This window comes from Urocitellus parryii, chromosome 2, assembly GCF_045843805.1.
Source record: "Urocitellus parryii isolate mUroPar1 chromosome 2, mUroPar1.hap1, whole genome shotgun sequence".
NCBI classification, from domain to species: Eukaryota; Metazoa; Chordata; class Mammalia; order Rodentia; family Sciuridae; genus Urocitellus; species Urocitellus parryii.
Genome location: NC_135532.1, coordinates 148,601,646 through 148,626,815, shown reverse-complemented (window position 1 = coordinate 148,626,815; position 25,170 = coordinate 148,601,646). Strand labels below are relative to the sequence as shown.

The 25,170-nt window shown below is 38.4% G+C and overlaps 1 protein-coding gene across 3 annotated transcripts in view; it reads right to left on the bottom strand.

Annotated features, from left to right (window-relative positions):
• Positions 1-13,740, bottom strand: part of Col8a1 (collagen type VIII alpha 1 chain) — a 155,314-nt gene extending 141,574 nt beyond the window's left edge. For 2 of the 3 annotated variants that reach the window (XM_026402435.2, XM_026402437.2), the window contains exon 1: positions 13,658-13,740. The gene's annotated coding sequence lies outside the window, so the exon portion shown is untranslated. The remainder of the gene's footprint in view (positions 1-13,657) is intronic. The other variant, XM_077794415.1, reaches the window with a different exon arrangement.
• Positions 13,741-25,170: the final 11,430 nt, after the last annotated feature.

Below are 25,170 nucleotides of genomic sequence, written 5' to 3'. Positions count from 1 at the left end.
GTAGATGAGAATTTTATTTATATGTATTCAAATGTGATTTAAACACATGGTGATTGTTTTATAGCTAAATATAAAAATTTTACAAGTTAAATGTTATTGCTATCTTTACCATTGACTCTAAAGCTTGCTTATGCTATAATTTGTAAACACTTTACAAGGCAGGGGAAAATACACACCCATAATTATTTCTTGATGTTGTCTGGCTCATGATAGCAGGATAAATTCTTTTATTTTATTATTTTAGAAAAAGTTTTCATTGAAGTTTTTTTTTTTTTTTTTTTTTTCCAGTCATTCCAAATAAACTCAGATCTGAATGGAAAAGAGACAGCTGATTGCCTGGCTTTTCAAGTGGCTCTTTTGCCCTTATCGTGCTCTTTGCTGAGTCAGAAGGAAGGCATGTGGTGCAGTCGACCTCTGAAATCACTAAACATCACACTGTAAACTGTTGCTGCTAGAGACTCACTCGGGTTTATTTTCTGAAGTCTTATTAATAAGTCAGAATCTAATCTGCAGCCAGGCTGTTTGATCACCGTGCCCTTGGCTTTGCCAGGCACAGGATTTTACTGCATGGTTGGTCTGCTGGCATGATGATTCCTGAAGGGCCATCCATAAGCCAGCAAGTGCCAGGGGCACATCATTGTCAAATTCCAAAGACATGCTACCTCCCCTGACCTGTTGGTGGAGCGGCAGCTTTTCATAGTGCCTCGGGTTGTCCACTATGGAATGCAGAAGGAGAGACAAAAAGTTCTGGGAAAATCTATGATAAAGAGTTACTTTCCCTCAGAAACTGGTGAGGTTTCCTGGGGAAGATGCAATAATCTGCTAATGGTACTGTTTCGGATACCCAGGGACAGCCTTCCTCTGTAGAAATGATCAAATGAAGATTAAAACAATTGTATGGGTATTTTTTTGGGTGCGGGTTCTGAGGATTGAATCTATCAGCACTTCTCCAATGAGCTATATCCCAGACATTTTTAATTTTTAAGACAGGGTCTAAGTTGCTTAAGGGCTCACTAAGTTGCTGAAGCTGACTTAGAACTCGAAATCCTCCTGCCTTAGCCTCCTGAGTTGCTGGGATGACAGTCATGCACCACTGCTCCCTGCTTCAGTGGTATTTAAATCATGCTTTTCCCCCAGTGGCAAAAGAGAAGAGACAACAATGAATAATGGAACTTTCTCAGGAGTTCAGCTCAAATTATTTCATACCATTTGGTTTATATAGTGATAAAGGGTCCAAGGAAAATTATAGTACAATTCTGAGGGAGTTAGAGCCATTAAAATTAAGAAAAAAAATAAGGCAAATACCATACGTACAATATTATTAAAGTTATAGGTTACAGAAGAAGACTTCTTTAAGAAAATGTAACAGGTAAGAGGCACACCCAGGAGTCAAACAATGCACTGAACACATTTAGCAAACAATAAAAAAAAAGCACATCTAATTTACTTTATTCAGTAGTTTGTATTCTCACCCAGGAATTTAAGCTGTAGCACATATAAAGCTAAACATTCTATATTGTCCAGTACAGTAGCTTCTAGCCACATGTGGTAAGTAATTTTAAATTTAAAGAAATTAAAATGTAATTTTAAAATTTAACACCTCAGTTGCAGTATCCACATTGCAAGTATTTAGTAGCCATAGGTGGCTGGTGGTCACCATATTGAATTCTCTCACTACAGAGAGTTCTAAAGGACATGACCATCGACAGGCATGTTACTAACACTTAGAGTAACTTGTAACTTGTCGGTCACAAATAAGAAAGGATCAATGCAGGCTGTAATATTTAGGAAGGGTTAGGAGAACCTAGGAATTATGGCTATTTTGAAAGGTAAAAAGGAGAGTGGGGGAAAAAGGCACGTCTGGAAGAAAGATAGCCTATCTGGCTTAGAGCAAATTCTTGTTATAAACTCGAGGGGGATGAAGATAGAATGATAGGGCTGGGGTTGTGGCTCAGTGGTAGAGCACTTGCCTAGCATGTGTGAGGCCCTAGGTTCAATCCTCAGTACCACATATAAATAAATTAAATAAAGGTATTGTGTCCACCTACAACTGAAAAAAATATATTTTTTAAAAAAGATGGAATGACAGGTTGCAATGAGATAAGTTGAGAGACTTGAATGCCAAGCTAAGGGGTTTGTTCTATATTTCAAAATGTTATTTAATATGTGTATGTGTGCATTTGTATATATGTGTATGTACATTTTTATATATGTGTGTATATATTATATAAATATGTATATACATATAAAATATGTATATATAAATATATAGTGTATATATATATAGTATATATATATATATCTCCTTTTTTTTTTGTAGCAGTAGTAGTACTGGGGATCAAACCCAGAGCCTTGAACATGCTAGGTAAGTGCTCTAACACTAAGCTACTCCCCGGTCCTTTTCATTTTATTTTGAGAGAGGGTCTCCTTAGGTTGCTGTCTTCAAACTTTTGATCCTCCTGCCTCAGCCTCCTAAGTAGCTGAGATTATAGGTGTCTATGAATATTTTTGACCAGGATACTGATTGTCCTGCAACAATAGCATCACCCAGAAAATAATTTTCCTTTGTACAATTTGATAAATAGGGGTCTAATATTTAATATTAGTGTGCCAATAAAGAGTTCATCTTGCGCTCTATGGTTAGCTTCAACATTGAATCAAAGCCTAGTAATACTGTATGTGTGTGTATCTTTGTATTATGTGCAAACACACATAGAGGGAGGGAGAATGCACGATCATGTTACAGACTGGCAAGAAGGGGAGATATGGAGGCTCAGTTCTTGGTCCTCTTAGAAAACCACAGGAAAGCCAGTGGAGCAGTTATGGTCATTTCATGAAGGCCCAGAGAATTGGAGTGTTACAAATTTTATTCAGTACTTTCATTCTTTCTAGGGTGTTCATTTTGGTTAAAGGTAAGGTTTGGCTAAGGAACTTTACAGAATGGGAAGCAACTCACTATGTCTGGAAATACTGATTATATCAAGGCTTCAAAAATGGACTTAGACTAAATTGTGCCTTCTTAGAGAACACTCTATGAGGATTGAGAAGCATATTAATTCACCATCCATCTACTTTATTCTCCCATCCTGCTTTTTTCCTTCTCTCCTTTTTACGTGTGTTAAGCTTCCATCATGTGTCAAGCATTGAGGGTACTGAGAAAAAACAGCACTCTTATGCAAGAAGCTAGATATGTAAATAGGAATAGAGACATAAATCAGGCCAAAGCCATTACAGGACACAGACGATCATGACAAGGCTGTGCACAGAATCCTAGGAGCATGAAGGAGGGGCACAGGGCAGCTTGGGCAGCCATATCTCCACAAAGGAGAAGATAGTTGACCTGAATCTTGGGACAAGAGTAGAGATTACTCCAATAGATGAAGTGGGGTTAATGTTACATTAGAGAAGAAGATCAAGTGGAAAAGCAAAGGATAGCATGGCAGAATGTGACTGAAAGAGAAACATGTAGACTTTGTTTCCATTTTTTGTCTTTGGCTTATCACAAAGCCCAGGGCTTGAGGTATGCCTTTCCATATATACACTAACTTCAGGCTAAGCAGCCAGTGTAGACAACAGAGTTGTCCTGACTCTCATCATCAGACTTCAGGTTAAAAATAACACCAAAAGCAAATGATCTGGGGAGCTAAATTTAAGGTCTTTTTTTTTTTTAAATGTTTCAAAGTGTCTTTTTCTAATCAGCTTCACATATTATCATGGGACTTTCTAATTCACTAAAAACCACAGGCTAGCGTGTCATTCTCGTTACCAGATTGACGCCAAGGAACTTGTAATCATTTGAGGAGTTTATGGAGAAAACTTAGCCCTTCAGAATTACCCAAGGGACAAATAATAGTTTTTTCTTTCTTTTTTAATTATAAAATTCTTACTTTTTTGGCTCCAGAATGACAAAGTGCTTTCAAAATAAAAATATGCAAAAGAAATAGAAATTAAAATAACAATATTAAGCAGGAAACAGAGCCAGTCAGCAGTGTCTAGGAACAGAGCCACTGTAATTCTGTCATTTATGAGTCAGAGGGCATTGTCACGGGAATAAATGTTTTTTCTTCCCTTTATAATAGGACCAGACATGATGAGAGGCAGCACTGAGATGCAGGAAGATGATGGGCTTTGGACAGACTTGGATGGACATACTGGCTGTATTGCTTCCTAGCTGTGTGGCTCTGTACAAGCTGCTTGACAGAGTAGAGGCTCAGTTTCCTCATGGTTAAGTTTTTGGGTTGATATAAGGAATAGAGAAAATGGGACTAGTACGATGTCTAGTTTTGTTAGACAATGAATATTTTCTATTATTATAACTATTAATGACAAGTTTGAAATTTTCTCTCTTGAATGACTATGAGACTCTTATTTTTGTAAAGGAGAGGATACTTGACTCTTGTCACTTTTCAGATACTGGCCTCTAGGTACTAACTGTGTGAAAGGGAAAGAGAATTCCCAAAGTAAGAGACCTAAGAGAAATTGGGAATCTTAAGGGGTGGAAGGCCTGAGTGTCATAGATAAATCAAATAATCCCAGGTGGAGTAAATTATAATAGACTATTAGTATTTTCCTATTATTAAGATTAGGCTCCCTAATGATAGTGAGAGGGCAAATGTTCAAAGAAGATATTTGGCTAATGATCTCAGTTAATTAATGATGGGTAAAGTCAAAACAGAACTGTCAGCTCAGAAATTGATGAGACAGTTCATAGAATTATCTAAGCTTCTTGTTTATTGAATTTATTGCTCATTTTTTGGCCACTTCTCTATAACAAAATATCCAGAGAATGAGAACAAAGGGAGAAGAAAGAGACAATTTTAATCTGTCTACTGCCAGGAAGAGTTTTTTTTTTTCTTTTTTAAAAATGGAGGTTGAAGAGGAGATGAGAGCATTTCCGCCATTGTTATTAATTATCGTTACTATGATAAAGAACTGAGCCATAGAACAAGGCATGTCCATTTGCTCTTGTTGTTCTTTTTCCACATAGATTTAGACATTTATCACACTAGGATTGTTTGTCATTTTATGGCTTGTCAAAGCACATATCTTATATTGATGTTCAGTATGTAGTACATAATAAATAACAGCACTGAAAATACCATATCACAGGACATTTTGAAATAATGAAGTAGGAAGTGATTTCCAAGCTGTTCGCAAACTGTTCCATAAAATACCAATCCCAAGACATGCTCTTGGGTAGGGGAGATCTGCTATCAAATGTTAATATAGATACCAATTAGTATCCCAGTTAGTAGTGCTTTGAAAAACACGTTAGAAAATGTTGAGGAGGGGATAAAGAGATTTTATGCAACATAATAATTATTTTTAAAACAGCATCTTTCCCTAGTTAAAGTAGAATTTTAGATCACAAATTCTTTGTGTGTGTGTGTGTGTGTGTGTGTGTGTGTGTGAGGGAGAAACTCCCCTTTGATGTCAAAATATGGATTGGTAAACATAGGCCTTTTGAGGCTTTTTAAGCCATAATTTTTGTTTCTTTCCCCTTTTCCACTTGCCCTTGATCTTTTCTGGCTTTTTGAGACATGTGGGATTATCCTCTGTATTCTAAGAAGCAAGAATGCTCTTGCTATATCTTGGAAGGTTATGTGCCTATTTGAAACTTTATCTCATTTTGACTGGCTCTGTAGAAATACCACAAGCCATTCCCAGGTGTTATGAGTATAATCCATTTCCAATACTAAATAAATAACTGTACAGCCATGCTGAAGTGGCCTCATTCACCTGGAAAGAAAGACTCTACAAGTGTTTAAGTGATAAAGAGAGTGGTTATTTGAGAATTGTTATATATATATATATATATATATATATATATATATATATATATATATATAATATTATATAAAGGCACAGAGGTGATTAGTGACTTTCCCCAGGCCCCAGAGAGACAGAGAGAGTCTAGGTGTTTTTGAGATTAAAATACTGAAGATTTTTCTGGAATGGAGGATTCTTGAGCCACATGCATACCAACTCCATAGCTTCATCTCCATTGATATCAGAAATAGAAGTAGAGAGAGGATTACTCTGTTTTGCTGCAAATGTCATAGTTTTTTTTTAAACAAAGAAAGCAGCCCTTCTCTGGTGTGCCAAGGATTTATTTTTATGGTTCTAATTGATCTCTATCCCCCAAAGGGTACTGAATTATGCAAGTGTCTCAAGTCTTAACAAGTTATCCCCACACAGCTGTGCAATGGAAATGTTCAACAGAAAGGTATTCACTTCAGTCTAGGCAAGGCCCTGACTAGTCCCTGGAGACCCACATGCAGGGAAGCAGGGTTCTGGGCCATATTGGTGGGAGAAGCTTGTCTGGCCCATTTCTATCTTCTCCTCTCTCCTATCTCCTTCCCCTTATCCTGCTGACAAGGGAGGGTCTAGTTATGGCAGATCTTTTGTCCTCTTTGTGCTTGTCTCTCATTGACCTCCAGCTGCCAGAGTTTGTTTATTACTGAAATGAGCATTTAGATTCAGTCTTGGCTGGTGGTAGCCTTGGAAAGAATATTTTCTAAGATTGCTTTGGTTTTCTTTCAAATAAACTTCTGCAAGCCCGGACATTTCTGGCATTGCTAAAATGCGGGTGATTTATTCTTAGAGGCTTAAATTAGGAATTTTTTGAAAATGAAAACTAACAATGTTAGGAACACTCTAGCCACCGGTTGTAATAGACACCTTACTCTGCTTTTTATCAGAAAAATTCAAATCTGAAGGCTCCCCCCGGCAACAGGTTCCATTCTGAAACCCTCAGCCCCCTGGCTCCCTCTACTGGTGAGCAACCTCCCTTCCACTCTTGCGGGCAGCTAGAGATTGGAATAAACTGGGAGGGAGACTAGATGCGTCATTTTAAAACTAGGAATTGTGGATCCAATAGCATATTTTGCAGCAGATCCCTTTTCTTCCCTCATTCTTCCAACCTCAACAATCTTGGCTCCCTAAGTCAGAAATTCTTAGCTCCACCTAGTGTCTCCCTCCATGTACTTCTTGGCTTTATTTTATGTCCGCCTTTCATAAGAGGTCGCTGTTTGGATGGATTGCATTGATGAGTGTTATGACTCCTCATGGTTCAGACTGGGCAATCACTAAGTAGAGACTTTTCAATAAATATAATAATGTACAGTTATCACTTTGGATTTATGAGTCAAGTTTAGACTTAGCTTTATCGTGTACATGGCATGCCAGTTGGAAGCATATATTAAATGGGATGATTGCTGCTGGTAAAATGCATCCCAGTTTCTCCATCCACATTCTTTCAGGCACATTTTAGATTTGAAGTCACCCTACTAAGCTGAAGGCAGCTATGATTTAACCCTTCTGCTGCCTGGTAGTGAAAGTTCTATATTCAACTGCTTTTCTTGCCTTAGTATATGGAGGCCAAATTTCTAGAAAAATAGCAGTTTTATCTTGTTAACAGAAGGGACTGGAGATGCTCCCCAACAGGCTGGATACATGCTATTGCCTGGGGAAGCCAACAGCTGACACCCACACCCAGGCCTATTCAGTTAGTTGGAAAGTAGCACATGGAGTGATTAATTGCTTTAGTATCAGCACATCAAATGATCCAAAGCCTAGATCCATGTGATGTAAACATGTCAATGGAGAGTTCAGTAGAGGCAGCCCTCTCAAGAAAGACTTAAGAGGTCGTTTTCACAATAACGCTTAAATTTAGTGATAGATTATGTACATTTTAACATATAATAAATCAATTTCAAAATCAAATTACTCTTTCAAAGATATGCAAACAATTGTCAGGCATGCTTTAGAGGAAAGTGAAGAAGCATCTGGGGTAACATCTGTCTACTCATTCAGGGTAAATTGCTTCCAGAAATGATATAAGAATATTCTTTTCTACCTTCATCACTTTCTATAGTGGAGGAACTTTGTGTGTTACCAGTAATTGTGCAATTGTGTCGTTATCTCAGCAGAGACTATTTTGAAATCTTGACATCCATAGTTATTATCTGGGTCAGAGGCAAGACTAAAATGTGGTCAAATGAGGCTCTTTTTCCAGTTGAAGTCCAGTCAAGGGTAAAGAAGAATTTGAATAGATACAAAGCCTATACATTTTTTTTTTTTTTTTTACCGGTGTGATCCCATCTTTTAATGGTGCAGTGCTTAAAGAATACTGACCCAGATGGGCGTTCATCTCTCACATAGAGGGTCTGGGTTCACACCATCATAAAAACCCTTTCTCCAGCACCTGGAATTTCTCAGGAATCTCTCCTCTGTTTCAGAGGTGTGGACTCTCATGGCTGCACCTTCCTGTCTTTGTACTGGTGTCTCCTGATCACCCCTCCTTGCCCCCATTACACCTCAAGTCTACAGCCTCCAATCAGCATGCTCCTCATATTTTGTCTGATGGTCTATCATGGGTATTTTGCTCTTTCTCTCTTTAAAGACTCAGGAAGGCACGAGGTGGTTAGATTGGCAACACATTGTCTGTTGGGTGGAAGAGGAGGAAGATTATACTGTAAATCATCATACATTAATATATTAACATTTATGTTCTGTCACATAAATATTAGAATGAGACCTTAGTCCTCATCATATTTCAGAAAATAATATAACTTCTAGAACTCAGGTAAAGGTGGGAAGGAATAGGAAGAATACTGCAGCCACTGATGAAGTTTAATGAACTCTTCTATGTTTCCTAAAGCATGAGGAAATCTTTTAAACATTTGAGATTTGAGTCCTTATCTGTCCCTACAGACTTCTTATAGGGATTATTATGGAAGGAGATAAGAAAGATGGATTTTTTATACTCAGCCATTTTCTTAAATTTGAAAAAAAATTCATAATTTCTCACACTGAACATAGATTTACCCAGCAGCTATTAGGTACCCATTTCTGGAACAGGGAAACACATATAATGATTGGTGTTGATCAGTGACTCTACTCCTCATGTGTTTGTATCAATGTTTCCTAGACATTCTGTGGCAGAGGTATAGCTGTAGTCTAAACCTCTACAGCTGTGGTTTCTGAGAACCCTACGTGTTGAATTCCTACAGGATGCTCAGCATCGTCACAGACACCTTAGCTTCATGTTGTGTGGGGAGACACATCATAGTTACTCAAGACAGAGCACTGAATACAGGGTTTGGCTACTTGATCTTGGTTCTGCTACACCCATCTAAGTGATCTTGGGAAAGACATCAACCTTTCTGACTTTTCCCATCTGTAAAATGAACTTTTAGTTAAGATTAGCTCCAAAGTTTCTTCTAGCATTTATATTTTGGATACTCTAAGTTCTTGTAATTATCAAGAAGTTAGAAACTAGATTTTTTTTTAAAGGTGCTTCTATAGAAATCTCAGAGAATTTATTGGAGGCAAGGAAAAATTCTAAATGATCTTTTTTCTAGGAATAAAGGTTTAGAAAAAAATGTGACATTTTTTATTTGATGGAGTGAAAATTTATATCCTATTTAAGAGAAGTCTGCGGAGACTTTGGGTAATGAGAAAAGCCACAAGTATGAGTGGTACTCCAAAAACTTGGTCTATAAGAATTGAAGAGATTTCTTCCACTGAAAAAACAAAGGCTGTGGTGTAGAGGCACTGTGACTACATCTGCAAATCCTGAGAAGGTTTTGCTAAAGGACAGAAGGGCCAGTTTTTGTTTTCCAGGAAGGGAAATGGGAGCGAGCTCCAAATAAAGGACACAGAGGGTGAATCATCAGGCATCTTTTAATACATCACGTAATCAGCTTCAATTGTCACTTTAGCTCCTACTGGACGTTGAGAAATCAGAATTCATTATTTTAGATGATTATGGTTAGTTCTGGAGAACTTTTTGTTTTATTTACTTTAGTTTCCTCCAATGCAATATCACCGCCTTGATGGATCTGTGTATGCAGGGCTTCTAGGTTGTGGATATTGTCACCTTGTGTGACTCCCTTTAACTTCATTCCTGTAAATCTATTTGCTTGGGGAAAGATGGCAAAGAACCTCCTTCCTCAAACAGCAAATAGTTACTGATGTGATAGTGGAATCCCTGACTAGCCTGTTGGTGCTGAAATGTGGTTAACTCTCTCTCACTCTTTATGCTTCCTAGGCTCTCTAGAAAAGGGGAGTTAGCAAAGCTATAATTTAGTACTGTGGGGTGTGAACAGCTGTTAATGACTGCCAGGCCATTGGGAGATCTTTCTTATTATATCCTTAGCATTTGGGAACAAGTTGTAAACTTGCTCCTTTCTCTCCACTGTCCCCCGCCTTTCCTAGACGAATTAGGTAGTGAAAGATCTTTTTCACAAGATGTTAAAGAGATAGGTATAATTTTTAAAACTACTATTCATTTTCTGAGGTGTTGTACATGTAAAATGAACTTACTTATGTTGAAAAATGATTTTGTATATGTCCATTTTATAAATATAAAATATGAAAGGATATAAAACATAATCTTAAAAAAAAAAAAGATGTTAAAGAGAAAGATTCTCTAGATTCCACAGGCATCCTTTGTCTCCTTAACCTCTTCATCTCTTCTGCTTTTTTTTTCTTAGCAATTAGAACAGTGCACCTCTCTCTCACAAGACTCCTCACCCAAGTCTCAAGACCAGTTGCTCTCTTTACATTATGCACATACATGTTTATGGGGAGCAAGTGAAGAAAAGGAAGTTTACACATGCAGAAAGACCTGTTTCTCAGTGGTTTCTTGGAGGAGCAGGGATTGGGAATGTGTTTATGTCTTAATCACTCTGTAGTTACCCATACCATGGTGGGTGACACGGGAGAAGAAGAAGAAAATTGCTGTTTCTAACCTGCAAATAAATAATCACCCAACACTGTACCCTCCAGGAGAGTTAGATTAATGACCTACTCATTATTTAAAAATATGTTTGGAGGTTTTATGCCCATAATTGAGCTTTTAAAATTATAACTGGCAGATTCCTGTGGGTTTTAATATAGGGCTGAACTGTAATCATTTTTGTCTCTAGGACTCAGCTATTCTCTTTGGTCAGAGAAGGAGAACTAAGGAGAAGAACAAGTTAAGAGATGGATCTTAACTTCATCAGTGGTAATACTCTCCTTGGTGGAAAACAAAAATCAAAGAAACAAACAATTAAGAGCAGACATGGATTTTGCTCTTCTTCATCCCCCTCAGACCCCAAGAGTTATATTTTTATCAGAGATCCTGATCATTTTTCTGTGATTTCTCCAACTTCACTCTTAATTCCTTTTTCATTCCCATCCTCCTATCTTTGATTTTTTCCTTTCAAATGGAAATATAGGAGCATATGCTTTTTGATCATGGAGAAGACATATTTTGCGATTTTAACAATAGTAGAATATTTAAAATGTTTGTTTCCATAAGTATGGCAGGCCCTGGAAGTCAGCAAAACACCCTTCTGTATTTCTCCTGAAAGGGGCAGCCACTTATCTTCTCTTTTTTTGAGAAATGTTAAGAAGTCAATTAAAGCCTGCTGCACTGATGTTGGGTAAGTATAGCCAAGAATCTGACTCAGGGGCAGTTTAGAAAGGCAAAAAACAGGAGACTTATATTACTACATCCTGAGCAGAAGGGGCAATACTGGGGTTTTCAGTGTGAAACCTCACTACTGAGTTTTCTAAAAACTTAAGAAGGGAAGTGCCAACTTGCTTGATATGTGCCCTATGGAAGGAATCATTTTGGTAAAGCCCCCTTGGGAGGGTTAGATCACCAACAATCTAAGATGATCTCACCCAGTTAGTTATTTAGGGGGTTGAACCTGATGGCACATAGGGAAGGCAGTTACTGTTAAATGGTTCATAGCTGATCCAGTGGACTAACTGCCAGGAAAAGCAGAAGCAAACCCCCAGAGAACGCTTTTCATCCCCAAATTTAGGAATAACAGGGAGCTCTTTGGCACTGGGAATATTTCCCCCTACCACGGGAAAGACAACTTCACATAAGGAATCTAGTGAATGAAGTGGTGTATGTTCATCCTTGGGATAATGGGCAGGAGTCAGACACTACCATAAAGTAAGAAAGAACTTGGACATATCAGGCACTTGGTTTGGCCTTGTTTCATACCTGTGCTCAGTCATGGTTGATTAGCCAGTTACATCAGATATAAAGCAAGACATCTGCACTGTGGCTTGAGATAAAAGGTATTTTAATATGTTCAGGTCACATATAATCTTGGTCAATAGCAATCTTTTATCATTTTCTTAAAGGAAACCACACGCCTTTGCAATAATTTTTTTTCCAATGGAAAAAAAATTGAACATGACAGAAAGCTTTACATATAACTCTTTCATTGAGTAATAGTAGTGAATCCCTTCATTCTATCTCAAACAGAATTTTAAAATATCTTTTGCATTAGAAAGACCTTCAGTGGGATATCTAACAATGATTTCTAGTTTCTTTAACAGAGGAAAATTTTGTACAGCTTTGGTGAGTTTTTCCTTCTCCTGTGAAACAATATAAACCAACAACCAAACAAGAAAAGGGAATGGGTTTCTCTTACTTTCAGAACCTTAAGGGCCAAAATAGTGGTTTGGTTTCCTGACTGGCAGCTTCAGTTTGCCTTCTCTAAGCGGTCTTGTGCAATTCCCCAGAGGAAACATTTGAAGAGGTTTTTTTCTCCCACATGAGAGAGAGTTTCATCCCACACAACCCACAGAAGTTGATGGCAAACTGCATGGACCAAGAGTCTTGCTTTTACTGAAGTAGCAGTGGACGGTGGTTTGCTCTCACAGGTGCACACACTCTTTCCACCTTAGGGAGAACAGATTCGTTTTTTTCCCAGAGGGTAGCTTAAACACCTATTAGTTGTGTGAGAATCCCTTGCCAATCAGGTAGGTTTTGTTAGATGAAGGAAGAAGGGGTGGTGAGGAGGATTAAAACTTTCAAATCCACTCTAGCTGATTTTTCTTTATAGCAGTCTGGTGTACACAGAAGTATTGTATAATCTGGCCTGTATTTTTCTCTTACTGTGAAACATATTGAATCGCTTTATGTTTAGGTGTGTGTATAGAAATTCATAAAGTTCTTTTATATACTTTCCTCGTTCCAATACAATTCTCATTTTAAAACCTGGTGAAAAGATAGCTTTGTAAGAGCTCTTCCTGCCCCAGCTTGTAAATTTGGATTTGTTCTTTCCTATCTACCAGCCACCTGATTACTGTCCCTGTGCAAAGGGCACCCGTTCACATCATTTTTTCCAAGCACTTAAACCTGGAAAGATTTTTTTTTTTTTTAAGGACTCACAGAAGCTGTCTTGGGGGGTTTGGAAAACATGGCAAAATTGTTAGCAGACCTTTTGACTGTGCTATTTTTAGGAAGCTAATTGTGTTCTTTTAAAGTACATTTTTGACAATGGGACAATGTTTTCCTTGCCCCTGCTGATATGTGAAATATTTACAATGAAAAACGTCAGTATTAACACCCCAAAACAGATACAGTTTAACCTCAGCAACAGTTAGCAAGAGGGGAAAAGGGGTTTAAAAAGAGAAAAGGGTTTTGTAATATTTATGCTGCTGTTTCTACCGAAAAGGAGTTTTATTTCACTGTTCAAACAGAAGTTTGTTTTCAAACCAGTTGCTGTAACTAGCAACCAGCAGCTGATCGGGCATCCATACAAATTAACTCTAACCAAACAGTGAGCGCATTGCCCAGACCTGACTAATTCCCCCGCAGGAACCCCTAGTAGGTCCACTGCCTGCAGAAGTGTCTTACCTTGTACACGTATGATCAGGGAGACAGGCTCTCGGGCTCCCACGGAGAGGACCAGGGAAGTGCTCTGATCCGCTGCTGGTAACATGCACTAGGCTTTTATGGGCAGGTGGGAGGAGCTGCTCCTCATAGTAGGTGGGCAGGGAAGGAGCGGCGGGCGGGCAGCCCCGGGAGGAGCTGGACACTTCTCTGGGGAGGGGCCGAGAGGGTGGAGAGGGCAGAGCCGATTGCCTGCGAGAGGGAGGAGAGACAGGGATGGGTGGGGGGAGGAAGAAGGAGTGGAGAAGGGCATGAGAGAGAGGGAGAAAATAGAGAAGGAGATCTAGACCACAGATGGGGAAAAGTTGGGGAGGAAATGAATGGGGGGCAGGTGGAGGGGGAGAGCGGGGAGGGAGAAAGGGAGAGAGACACTGAGAGACCGAGAGGCAAGATTTGGAAGAAAATGGGAATTGGATTATTTTCCGGTTTTGATTGACATTTGGTGAGGGAAGTTGTGTGTGACAGTTAATACTAAAGGTGTTTTCTGTGAATTTGAAAGGCTAAATAACGGTTCGGGCACACGGAAGGGTTCTTAATCTGAGCAAAGGAATAGGGAGCTAGTCGTCCGAGCCGCACAAAGTGCTAGGTGGACCTGGACCAGGACCTGGAGCGCAAGGGGACCCACTCCGCCTAGAGCCTGCAGAGCCCCTGCAGCCTCCGCAGCCGCGGTGCTACCGGCCCCAGCAACACCCAGCCCCATCCCGCATCAATCCAGCCAACGCTGATTTGACAGGGAAGTGCTCCTTGCTCCTGTGGTGTTCAGCACCCAGGGCTCCTATAGAGACTTGTACCGCATTAAGGTGTATCAATGGAGACCGGTTTGTGGAGAGGAACCAGCCCGTTCCTCCAATCCTCCAACGTCTGCTTATGTAACCCAGGATTTCAGGGCTTGCTGCCCTCTGGTTATTTTCGATATTTAAAAAACTCTCCTTCCCAATGATTGGCAAACATCTGGGTGTCACAGTCCTTTCTCCGTGTCTTAAACATTCAGGGGGGATTCAACCAACAAGCGCTGAAGGATCAGGCTGAAATTATTAAGAAATGCGCTCAGAGAAAGAAAAACAAGCTCCTTTCGCTGCTGAGTGGTGACTCACTTCCTAGCCCAAACCTGATTTTTGCCACCGAAGGAATCAAAGCATTTTAAGGGAAAAAAACTTGAGACTAGGGGAAGGGGGGTGGGGGTGCTGAGAGGCGGAAGGGAGAAACAGAGGGAAGAATGGGCAAGCCAATAAGAATAAGGGGTAAGTTTTAAATGAGTATTTATGTATGCACATATACTCAATCAGTACTCACTACAACTGAGTTAGTTGTGGTCCATATTATGCAGATTTTTTTAAATGAAAGGGATCTCAAAGAGGTTAAGCAATTAGCTCAAGCTGACAATAGGTAGAAAGCCACACAGCTAGTGAGCTTGAAGACCTTCTGCACTCTTCAGTGCACAAGAGTTGCTATACAGAACACCTAATTTGATCTCCAGTTAGGCGTGGATGTCTTTGGGTGGTACCAGGTGCCAGGCAAAGGAAAACTGATGGTTAAAGGGCAGGGCTTTTCAAACTCTGTAATACTTGCATTTTGGGCCAACCAGTTCTTTGTTGTGTGAACCTCTCCTGTGAATTCTAAAATGTTGAGCAGCATCCCTGGCCTCTACCCATCAGATGCCACTACCACTACTCACTCTGTGGCCTCCCACTAGATATGAAAATAAAAAAATATCTTGACTTAGCTAAATGACTCAGAAGGGCAATTTCCTTTCCTCTCCTTAAGAACATTGGTCTAGAAAATATCCACAATTATGAAAAATTCTTTTTAAAGAATCTTTTAAGAAAATACTCAGTAGTACCATTCAAATAATAATCATACTTGCCACCATATGTGCTAAATTTACACTGGACTTAGTTTTTATAGACATATTCTCAACTGTATGCCTCTCCAACCCCAAACCAATTGATTCATTTGTAACAAAGCTCATTCTCAATTGAATATACCTGGAAGTCAACAAAGTAAAATCCTATGTGCTGAGGATATAGAGAAAGCCTTAATGATTCATGTAATAAAAACTTTGAGATTTTTATCATAAACAGAAATTTGACATTAAGGCAGTTATTCAGATTTGCTCATGATGTTTTTTGACATTCTTATTGGGCTTAATAATGGTAACTTTTTGTTTTTGTGTTTTTTATTCAACTTACATTCAGTAAAATTTTTGGCTATAACAAGTTCTAACTAGAGGTTTACTACCTAGCAGTGTATAAGTTCTCAATAAATATGTGTAATCTGACTAACTGAATAAATGAATAAGTGACATCTGTGAGTTTTGACACAAAGACTAGACAGTAGTTGTTCACTTAATGAATGAATAAAAAAATTAATGAGTACTAAGCTAAAACTTTAACCTTAGCTTTTCTGCCCAATTGCTATTTGATTTGATGCTTTCTATGTTTGGTTTTCCTCTTTTCAAATAGTATGCCTTTTGAGGATGTATTCAAGTCTATTAAGTGAAGTCTATGACATGAAGAACACATGTTACTGGACCTGGAAACAGGGCCAGTCTATTCCTGAACTGAACTCTGAAACCAAACATGACTTTACAGGCAGGATTCCAATTCTGGTACTTTACAATTTAGCAAAGAAATGTGTTCTGGGCAACAAAAGAAGACCTAGGTAGAGGAGGGTCTGGGTGATAAAGTATGTTAGTGAACACCTCCATTAGGTAAGAGCAAATCTTCTTTTCAATCCTGATTTAATTTAATGTCTCCCAAACATTCCAGTTCAATCACATAGTTGTGAAAAGTAGGAAAAAAGGAGGGGGGTGGGTAACAAGAAAGTACATTGAAAGAGAAGGCAATTGACAGCTGTAGGCTGTTTTTCTTCTCCCTTTCCCTCCTTCACTCCCTTATTTCAAACCTGTATATGCAGCCAACATAACAAAAGGCCTCCTTTAATTTTGTTTGGAAGGAGCTAATGATTAGTTCATTTCTCCAGTTCACACTTGCCTGAATCTGATTCGGTAGCAGATCTGGACTATGAGTTGGGAATCCAGGAATGTGATCTCTGAGCTGACTCTAGTGTGCCCTTCCTAGGGTCTCTCCAAAGGTGACTAAAAGTTGAAAGTCCTAGATTGGTGAAAAGAAATGAATCCAATGACAGCATACTAGATGCTCTGAAGTTTCCACTGTGTGGATGTACTGCCAGCTATAGATGAACACCTTACTTTCAAGTCCTTTGCAAAAGTAAAAATTTTTTTTGGAGGGCTAGGGGTTATTCAGAATCAATCAATTAACAAATATTTATTAAGAATGGATACTAATCTGTGTGGAAGTATTTAACAGAAAAAAATGTGGCTTTGTTCTTGTGGAGGTGGAAAAAAGCATGAAATTCTGCTAATTAGGTAGTTAAGAGACTTCAGGTAGGAAGGGGCATTTGAGCTGGGTCATGGAAGGTAGCATCTGGATGCAGGGTGATGAATTCCAGTGCATGGCAGGCTATGGAGGAAATGTGTGCACCTGGGGAAAGTACAGGAATGTTCAGAAGCTGGTGAATTAGCCAGCCTAGCTAATTCACAAGCTTCTGAACATACTATGAAGTAGAAAAGAGAGGTGACATCAGCCTGTGGAAGGCCTTAATGTCACTTCCATAGTCTGACTGTATTCTAGGTCATAAAGACTTTCAAGCAGTAGAATAACATGATGGAAGTGGCATATTACCAACACCTCAACTTTTTCAATATAATATCTTTATTGTAACTTTGCAGATAAATGCTTACCTGAATGTCCCCAAGGCATTAGCATACTTATAAACAGAAGTAAGTGTCTGATTTCTGCAGACTTGGGGCCTTGAACAAGGTGAAATGGAGGAGGCTCTAATTCAGTTTCCCCTAACAGGGTCCTGTGTGGTTGCAAGAAGGAAATCAGAAGGCAGGACACTCCCAGGGTGTGATCAGGTTGACAAATGAGATTAATATGAAGGGTGGTGGTTACTCTGTGTCAGAAAAGTCCAGTCTTTTAGATACTTGAGATTTTAAGGGATCTGGGCTTGGAAAACAGTGGAATCTGGCTCTAAAAGCTGGATATTCACATCCGTGTTCTCAAATAGCTAACTTCCAATTATTTGTATGTGTTGCCCTTGGCAAATTTCACGTTTTGGTTCTTCCTGTTACTCCTAAGTGCTTCAAGATGCAAATGAGGTTGGCTTTTGGTCTAAGCAAGAATCATAGACAGGTGTGTTTGCCTCAAGCAAATCTGACAATTTGAAATTTAGTATAAAGAAGTTAACTTTCCATCAGTCAAATGACCCATCAGTTAGTCAGCCTCAGCCTGAACTAAGCATCATCAAATATGACCTGGCTTTGTAAGGCCCTTAAAATTGCCAACTTATCCTAGGGCATTTAAAATAGGGTTTTATTTATAAAAATCACAAACACTTTACAGCACAGAAGGAAAGTATACCTCTCATATGTTCCAAAAGACCATAGGATTTTGTAAGCCACTGTTTTCCTGTTGGTCTAGTTATTTCATAGATGACTGCTGCCCAACTTCCGCTGGTTTTGTAAAAAGCACTGGACACGAGTTGAAATATCTGGGGTTTAGTCTCAGCTCCGCCATCAACTTCCCATGAAAAAACCAGGCAGATATTTTATGCTTTTTGGATTCAGTGCCTATATTTGTAAAACAAGGAAGCTTAACAGACATTCCATGCTTGGTGCCAGTCAGTTGGTGCCTATGAAGTCAACCCAACACTCAATGACAATACTCAATGACAGCACATTCTTAATTTTAGGCATGGAAGGAAGAGCTCATAATGCAGTTCAGTGTTTGCTACAAGGGAGTGCATCCTAAAACTAAACCTTTTCTGTATTCTAGGTACAAATTCCTAAAAGGTGGAGTGTACCATTGTCACTTAACTGTCACCACTGCCTAAATTTCATAACATGGCAGAAATCTCCCAGACTAAACCATTAGCTTTTAAACTTTCTTCTCAGAATCAAGTAGTAATTTTCCTATGAGTGATGGAAATGTACCCACACCACACAGATTCCCGATTTCTGAAAATTCTCTCCAACGCTTCAGATTTATTTGACAAACAAATAAATTAGTTTGATTACCTAAGAAGTTTCCTATTCCCAATGTAAACTGCTCCCTCTCCCTAGTGTTATACCCCTTTATTTATCTAATTTGGAAAATTTGATTGACCTTTTGCTGCAGATTTAACCCAGGGGTGCTTTACCACTGAAATACATCCCAACCTTTTAAAATGTTTTTAATTCTGAGGCAGGGTATTACTAAGTTACTTGAGGCCTGGCTGAATGGGTGAGGATGGCCTTGAACTTGTGATCCTCCTGTCTCAGTCTCTGGAGCACTGGAATTACAGGTGCATGCCACCATGCCCAGATGATTGCACTTTTGGCCATGGACTAAATTATTATAACTCTTCCTAGTTTAACCAAACAATTAGGCTTTTATTAAGGATTCCAAACTATTTTCTAGCTTTTATTTTCATTATTACCAGTGTCCATCTAAAGTCACTCCAATCTTTTTCCTGTTCCAATTTAATTGTGCAAATTCTCTGATATGGTGTTAGTGCAATAAGGAAGAGCAAGATAGCCCAGGAATTTTTTCTTCTGGCTCAGGAGTGGAAAAATGAAAGCCTCCTGGGATAGTAAAGAACTATAGTTTACTCCTGCTATGTGCTATCTTAGAACTTACTTATAATATGGGAATTGTCTTAATCCTAGCCTTTGCTTGGTGAGTAATTCTTTATCTCTGCTTTATCTTTTATTCTCCATCCCTTCTACTCATGGTTTATTCTCTTCAACTCTTTCTATTATTTATTTCATGTTCCATTTTAAGAAACTCAGTATTTTCTTCTCAGAATTATACAATCTAAGATTTTCATGAGGAACTCGGATTTGTGGTGAGCAATCTCACAGAGACCCTGGCCTCATGCTGGCATGTCCTATCTCCAGATCACCCTGCAGGTTCATACTATCTCACGGTAACTGGTTCCCACTCACTTCCTTTAAAGTGAAAATATTTTCCAAGTTATCCTTAGAGATATCTGGGGTTCCATGACTTAAGGGGGATAATTTAGAGCCCCACACATCTTTGCTTCTATATTATTCATGAATTTATTTCCTAAATGTGACCTAGAATGGTTGTCCCTTGTCATTTCTGCTTAGATTCACCATATGGTTTTGTGAGCACACTCAGTGTCTCGGTGTTCCAGTAGCACATCTCTTCATTTCTGGCAGCCTGCATATTTTCCTAGAAGGAAAGTCACACCCTTGGAATTTCACTCTATTCATAAGGGAATAGGTAAGTCTCTTTGCCAGATAATCTTAAACACATAATTACTATGCACCTCATTAATTGGACATTACCTTATTAAAGGAACAGACATGAACTACTAAGAAATGAGACTTAAATTCTTGTGCAAAAATGTGGTCAGATTCCATAAAACTCTCTATGCCCAGACTCATTGTTTTTGTCCCATTGGATTCTACAGGAGTCTGTATCACTCTGTCTTAGTTTCACCAATTTTTCTTATCTTCATTTATTTTGTGTTATAATTTTCTTATTCTAAGTTTTCAACTTAATTGATCTTTAGGCATGTTGTATACTTTCTTGAATTTTTTATTAGATTTTCTGTATTGGATTTATTATCATAGAAGGACTGCATCTGGTCAGGTAGCAATAGAAGAACACTCTTCAAGATGGGATGGACTTCTCCATTCCCCACTTTCGTTGAGTATGGACCAGGGGGGTTTATTACTGTTGGTGACATTTCTGAAGAGAACTCATGTTTATGTTTGCATAAAGGCATGTAAATTATTATTTTAATTTGTGCTATTTTATCCTTACTTCTACCTTGCAGATCACAAGTTTCTCAAATTAAGAAATCAAAAAGGCAAAAGTCCTTGAAAGCTGAAAACTCTTGTGTTACTTAATTCACTAGCCTAGAGCTAATGACAGTAATAGTCCTTTGCTGATTTATTTCCATTTTGAGTCTCTGTGATCCACCTGTCACTAAATCCATAAATATATTTTCCTCTGATTATTATTATTTGTGGCAAAGTATAGGCATATGTGTAAAAAATGGTAAATTGTAGGATTTAAAAAGGAGGTTCCAAATATTGGTCTTAATTTTTGCAGGGGATGTTAGTGTCAGTGGTTTTACTTATAAATGAAGAGTCTCACCTTTCATGCTGTTAGTCTAAGGAGGAATTTGGGATCTTATGAAGGGAAGAAGTTGGCCAATTATAGTGATCATTTGGTTGAGGTAAGCACCCAATTCCCTGTTTCCTCTAAATAACAATGATTCTCTGTGGGACTCTAGAATCTTGGAATATTATTATGTAGAAAAATATTTCATATCAATTCACGTTTCATACATTCTGCATTATTAAAATTAAGTAAATTTCTTTATAGTAGGGCTGTGCCAAGCCTTGAATGGCTAATGTGCTTCTTCAAATTCTAAAGGGTATATATTATAATTACATGGTTTCTAAGGTTATTTGAAAACAAAACCAACTCATTCTCTGATCACTCCCCAAGAGCCTTCTCCTAGGAGAGGTGCTCTGCAGGCCCTAAACTGAGAAACTCTGTGAGAAAAATTGCCATACCTCCATTCACGAGGACTAGCACAACTACCAACATCAATGCTTTCTCTTAAATATAGATAGTACTTAAGAATTTTCAGTGCATTTCCATGTATATTATCTCATTTGATTTTTATTAGCTATGGTTAGTGTTGAGAAAGAATTATTTTTCAACTTAATAGATGAAGAAGAAACACACTATTCCAATGGTTCCTGGCTTACTGTGTCAGAAAAATCACTGAGCTCCATGGCTGGAGAATCCTCATAATTATAAAAAGTGACATTTTACTTCATATTTAGTTTTGTGGACTATTTTCTCTCTTTCAGCAAACTGCCAAGAGGAGATTTTTCTAATGTGTGTGGTGATATCTTCATGCTTGTAGATACTGTAACCACGTGGAAGGAGTTATACTTCAGATGGCTTGACTCAGTGTCAATGTGCTATTACAGATTGAATCAGATTGACTTAATATTAGATCATAACGGAATGGGTATGGGGGAAAAGGAATGACTCATAGGAAAGAATTTTGTACATATTGGTTAGAAATTCTGGTATAGAGAGCTCATTAGGGATCATTTGGAATCTTCCCTTTGTCCTCAATTTGTATATGGAAAGGAAATGAGTGGTACCAAAGAGACTGATTTCATGATGCTCCGGAATGGCACAGATTTCTATAGTCATTAATATTAGACACAAAAATAACAAAAGTAAAAATAGAAGGGAAATATATTCCTTTGATATTAGTTTAATCATTGACCTCTAGACTTTGGCATTAAGTAATTACCACTGCATTATATCAGCTGCTCTGACACCAAGAAGAGGTAGTTCACTCTTGTGGGATTCTGAAGTGCCAAACTAGGAGTGAGGCACTAGTGTTGAATGGACCCTCTCTATGTCCTGAATTGAGAATCAGGGTCAGCTTGTCTGGGATGCTTACCTAACCATCTATGCCAGATCATGGGCCAAGGCTACTGGGGTACTGAAATATTCGACTCAAGGGTTATAGCTAGAGGAATTAGGTTGAAACTGGGTCTATTAGGGAAAGTTGAGAAACATCTAAATCTTTTCTCCAATTCATCATCATTGCCTACCATGGTGCCTGGAACATAGTATCATGTTTGGTAAATATTTATGGAAAATGTGTTTGGATGAATAAAAATAACAGGGGAACCAAGTTTGATGGGGACTAGCAGGATAGAAATCAGAGTATGGTGCTAAGAGTCAGAGAGGACCTCAAGATTGAAGAGGTAAAACATCACTGCACCAGGTTGTGTCTAGATCATAGATGACAGTGATTGGAAACAGAAGAAAACCAAGAGATAGTAGTATGTGACTCTAGGAATCACATACTAAAAAGGAGAGATGGATTGGTGGTAAACTTCAGATGAACACTCTCATGGTTGTGTGTTAGAGGTATTATATATTAACATATTCTTGTTTACTTTGCCCCAGTATGGAATCAGTTTATTTCAACCGCTCTTTATAAAATCCCCAGTTACATATTAGCAAAGACGTAAGAAGACCCCTTAAAGATTTCAAATTCCATTTCATCTCCCATCTGATTGGATCCACAGTAAACAGATGTATTGGGTGGCCGGCAAAGCCAGTGTTAAATTTTCTGTTTAACCAGAGACAACCTATATAAGTAGGATAATCAATGTGGCGATCTGGAAGAACCCATAATTCAAGTGGCAGGCCAAATTGATTCTTTCTGGTCCTTGTTTATTATTGTTTGTCAAGTCCCTCAAGTAAGCTTCAAGAAGCAAGGAGTTTAAGACTTGTGTCATTCCCAACAACTCTCATGTTGCATTAGCAGTGGTTAAATCTCTGGTTTCTTTGATGCCCTGGGTCTGTTTTTAGCAAATTCAACTTATGGCAGTGTGCCCATTATTTACATGTTGTTTTAGAGAATATTGGTAATGGAGAACAAGTGGCTTGCATTTCTGGAGATGAGAATATAAATATCTGGGTTAGCATCGAACTTACTATGCACACACTTCACTTGTCACCATCCCATTAAATCAATTTCCAAAAAGGAATTTCCAAGCTTCTTGGCATGTACATCTATCATCCATATATGGGAATCATTAGACTATGTAAATGCTGCCTTTTTTGGTCCTCATATGTGATTTGTATTCGCTGGGTGGAGTTACTCAGAAATATAAATAAGTCACAACGTCCTAGACAAAAAGTTCTTTGGACTGGTGAATAATATAAGTTTTATTTTAAATGTGTTTGTTGCTTCCATATGAGTTTTGTTTATGTTCTGGATTACAGCCATTGCCACCATTGTGCAAAAGCCAGAAAGAAATTTAATCGGGTGTTGCTCATAGGGGCTTTGATTTATTATACTTTTCAGTTCTTACTATATTTTACTGAGTCAGTGGACCCAGATGTAGTATGCCTCCCCTGCAGAGATCATTTTATAATTAAAACATGGTCTTATCCACTTATATTTTTTTACAGATAAAAACTCATTAAAAAATGATCCTACTTTCCTAATTACAAGGTTCTGCAATCCTTTTTTACAAAAGCTATGTATAGTTTTTGGTTTCCTGAAGAACATTTGGCCAATAATCCTTTTCTAAACATACCATTAATATAATTTCTTATATTTCTCTAGCTTATATCTATTTGCCAATACATTCACTCTTTTGTCTTTGTGAAAAGAAAAAAGAATGTCACTTTGGAGCACATTTAGAAGAAATTCCTTCCAACCTTCTTCCATGTTTTTTTTTTTTTTTTTTTTTTTTCAGGGTCTAGCCTTATACCTCTCTGAGCTGCTCTGTTGGCCTTTTTTTTTTTTTTTAAATTATTTTCTCTTCTCTGCCTTTTGCATCCAGATGTGGTCAAGACCTGTTTATTTATTTGGCATTTCTCTCACTTATCCATTCATTACCTGTATGTATTGATGCCAAGGGATAATCACAAAGCATTGTGGACACTGCTGTCTGCAGAAGTCTACTCCTTTTCACAGATGAAGTTCAAATCTAATCACTCCTTGTTGAGACCATCTTGTTGCCCTTAACATGCCTCAAGACAAGAAGCAGTGTAAAAGGACTCGCCTTCTATACTTCAGAATACATTAGAATAAAGCCATTCTCTTGTCTAGTACCAAACTTATTTCTTGATACATGGACTGTCTTCCTTATTCTTAGTACTTGGCCATGGTAGTAGGAAGAGTAATGATCTTCCAAGGATGTCCATGTCCCCATCTTGAATCCTGCGTATATGTTACTTTATGTGGCAAAAGAGACTTTATGGATGTGATTGACTTATAGATCTTAAAATGGGGATATTGTTCTGAATTATCTATATGGGCACCATCTAATCACCAAGAGTCCTTAAAAGTAGAACAGCTTTTCTAGTTGTTGTCAGAGAAAGAGATCTGAGAACTGAAGATTCAGGGAGAAAGATGCTTCCTTGCTCACTTTGAAGATGGAGAAATGGCTGCATGAGCCTAGTAACGTAGCCACCCTCTAGAGGCTAGAAAGGAAATGGGCCACCTTCTGGAGACTCCAGAAAGCCATCACACTTGCTGATGCCTTAATTTTAAACAATCAGCTGCATGTTGGACTGCCAATCTACAGATCTGATGATACTGTATTCATGTTGTTTTAACACCCTAAGTTTGTGATGATTTGATGCAGCAGCAGCAATAGAAAACGAATACAACTCCCCATGCAGCCATGGGTTTTTGGCCCTTTTTTCTGATCAGCTTTTGTCATCTCCTGCCTTGTGGCCCCTTTGTTTTGACCTTGGTTATCTATTTATCTTCATTCCTATCATGATCCATGCCTTGTTGTCTAATACTGACTGAGCAAAGCCCTACTTTTTGTTTCTTCTCTGGGATGAACAAGCTAACTATTTTTCCCATCTGTT